Here is a 3,508-nt window from a genome sequence, read left to right as displayed (position 1 = left end):
TCAAGCATTTCTAGCCAGCATTTTAGCATGGCAGTGTTTCAATTGGGGGGTGCGTCGCTTCAAAAGAGGGTGTAAGTGTGGGAAAGAAGGTTGTGAGCTGGGTCAATAACCTCTCAATGAATGGGTGCGAGCACACGAGTGCGAAGGGGCACAATTCACTGGAAGGGGACACAAAGAGGCACCTACAGACGGATTCACAAATGCACCGGGTACGCAACCGACACACATCTATGTTTTGTTCTTTATTTACATAAGTGAAACAAAAAAATATGTGTTACCTCATGCTAATGTATGTGTATGTGTACCACCTTTATTTTGCTTCCAGACAAATCTAGGAAGGGGGGGAGAGGGTCAGAGGCTCACAACCTTCGGTTCCCGAGAAAAAAAAATTTCTCTAATACCACTGTGAGGATTAGTGGTGCTAATCCTATAATTAAGACTTAAAACTTTATATTTAAGATCGAACTGAGACTCAAGAGACTGAATGTGTGTTTGATTGATTGAACGAATGCTTGAAAACTGAGTAGAATAGGCTCCTTATATAGGAGACGAAGAGACACTAATGAAAAGACACGTCTCATGGTGAAGAGACACGACTTTAGACATAAAGACACATCCTTTTGGCGAAGAGTTGCAACCATTGGGCGACGAGTCGCACCCATATGGCGAAGGGGTGTGACCAATCGTCAAAGGTGTGGCTTTTGGCAAAGAGGCAGGTCTCTTGAGGAAAGGGTCGATCCAAGCGTAGGGGTTCTCCTTGGCATGGCACTATGTATCTACAACTAGGAGTAGATGTAATATTACAATATAGTCACAATTGTGACAATTTCTCATGCGAAATCTCTCCAAATTCTCCTATACCTGTGGGGGACTAGCAATTAGCTAATCTAGTATCTTGTCATGAGGCTCCGACCTTGGCATACGTGCATGAACCCATAGAAATGTACATAGAGATGAATAGCCCTCACTCTGTTCAAAAGGGGAGAGAGGTGCATGAGAGAAGAATCATTGCACCATATAGTGCAAAGGAGATGGCAAGATTTTTATTAAAGCTTCATCACCTGCACCAACTACTAACACACACTCCGTAGATCACAATATGAAGCAAACCAACTCTATCTCTCAATTTGGGTTCCCCCTCTTTAGCTGGACTTTTCAAATTTCTTTGATCAATTTTGATGGATGGTAGATTATCTACACAATGTGGTAGCTTACGGATCCACTTGTGTGGGCAACCTTGCTTAGATTAGGGGAGGGTCACACACACATTACCAATTATCCATTTGGTTGTAAATAAATATCTTTAGCAATACCTTTTATCATGGTTATTTGTTTACTACATTTCATTTCATTATACACACGCTTTAACTTGATACACATGGCTGGTGCACATGACATCATTTTTTTTAAAAGGATGCACCTACTATACTGCCAAAGTTTGAGACATGTTTTATCTCCATACCTAGCACCCTTACACTTACTCTCTTTATCTCCATGCATTGATTATGGCATGGTTGTTGATAGCTGAAGGTTGTTTGCTACCTTCCGAATGTACATGCTCATTGCTCTCTCTCTCTCTCTCTCTCTCTCTCTCTTTGTGGGTACATCCCCTGCATGTTGGCTGCATATGCTTCAATAGCGAGGCAAGGGATCAAACCTAGGCTACATGAAGAAAAGATCTTGTAGTCTCCTCCTAGATATATTCCAACAAATGATGGAGGTTGCAGTCTTCTCCTTCTTGCTCTATCCGTCTTTAATTTGGCATGCTTTTGTTGTGCCCTGATTGTAATCACGAAGATGCCTAGTGCCATTAATGTAGCCTCATTGTTGGGTAGCACGTATTGCAAGCATTGCTATAGACTAATTTTAAGGCCCCCCTTGTAGTGCTCTCTCTCTCTCTCTATATATATATATATATATATATATATATATGTATATGCCTTTTCTCATCTCTCTAACTCTCGCCCTCTTTGGCCACCATCTTTGCCATTGTCCTTCAAATTTATGGCTTGCCTTTTCAAACACTTTTATTTCATTGCATTACTTTTTTAAACAAAAAACTCATGATATGTGAGTGAGAATTGTATTGAGAACCACAAATAAGAAACATCAAGCTCATATATGAGCCTTGAGGTATCTACTGACCATATTATATTATGAGAGTTTCCCTAGGCAAGCGGACGTCGAAAATCACCTACCCATCAAGGTGGTGGAAATGGCATGACTTCACTCTTCTGAGCTCCTCCTTTTTCCAAGGGTAGAGATTATTTCCTTGATCTCTTGGAAAATCTGCCCATGAAACTTGCAATTGAGCAGGCATTTTCAAATACTCATCATTTTTTGGCCTTCCAAACATGCAACAAATATCAAAACCTAATTGTTTGTACCCAAACAAGAATCACTTGACTTTGCATTGTCATCCCCCCAAAGGATAGGTCATTCTTGTAGAACCCTATCTTCCAGGTCCTTTAGACCCATTTGCATAACTTCTTTGCTAGGGAAATCGGGCATCCCTTGAATAAATGAGTGAGGTCCTCACTTGCTTGTTTACACCGCAAGCACCTATATGACCCAATACCCATGGCCATGACCTTCACTCCTATCGATAGAGCCCCATAACATCTTCCACAAGAATATCATCTTCGAGTATGGGTGGATTCTGGATATCATTTTTCTTTCCGCCATTGCAAGCCCCATAGCTTGTTTATGGGGCAAGAACCAATTAGTTTTTAGCATTAAAGTGTGGTATACACTCTTGGTATGTGGGATACCAAACTACCTATATTTGGGCCATCTTCTCGCTTTCCACTCAAGGTTTGACCTGCAACAAATAGGCATCACATGTTAAGAGACAAAGAGAAAGAGAGAGATTGAGCTCCTGCAAGCGCGCATGTGGACACACACACACACACACACACACAAAGATGGAAGCAAAAATATTGTTCTTTTGCTTCTTCACAAACTCAAGATAAGAGGTCTACAAAATATAAGGGAAAATACAACGTAAAAGGAAAACTAATACAACAATCTAGTCAAAATTGCTAGTGATTGAGGTGAATGGATAAGTGTTCCATCACTTCGATAGGTAGACCAACTCAGTGTAGTACAATTGTAGATCACTAGCAAAAATATGCGCATCCACAAAGACATGTCATAGCGATTATGATTTTTTGTAATAGTCATCAAAAGTTGTGCATGTTGATCTTGAATTCTCAACACTCCCTCTCAAGCTCAACACCATCTCTCGTATGCCAAGTATCACTCAAAATTGATGTACCTTCTCCACTCCAAGGGCCTTCATGAGAAGATATTTGCAATCCGCTCAACCGTCACCTGTACTCCAACCATTCTACCTCATACCACCTCTGAAGCACCTCTATACCCTTACTCTATACTCAAAAGAGCAACTATAGGTTTCTTCTTGCTGCTCCATGTGATAGCATCACTCCCGAGTGAAAACATGGTAGACTTGGGATCCTATGTGCTACCGGCCCAGTTCACATTTGTG

Source organism: Adiantum capillus-veneris, chromosome 2 (genome assembly GCF_014529385.1).
Source record: "Adiantum capillus-veneris isolate H3 chromosome 2, ASM1452938v2, whole genome shotgun sequence".
In the NCBI taxonomy this organism is placed as follows: domain Eukaryota; kingdom Viridiplantae; phylum Streptophyta; class Polypodiopsida; order Polypodiales; family Pteridaceae; genus Adiantum; species Adiantum capillus-veneris.
Note: the sequence above shows the minus strand (reverse complement) of the source record.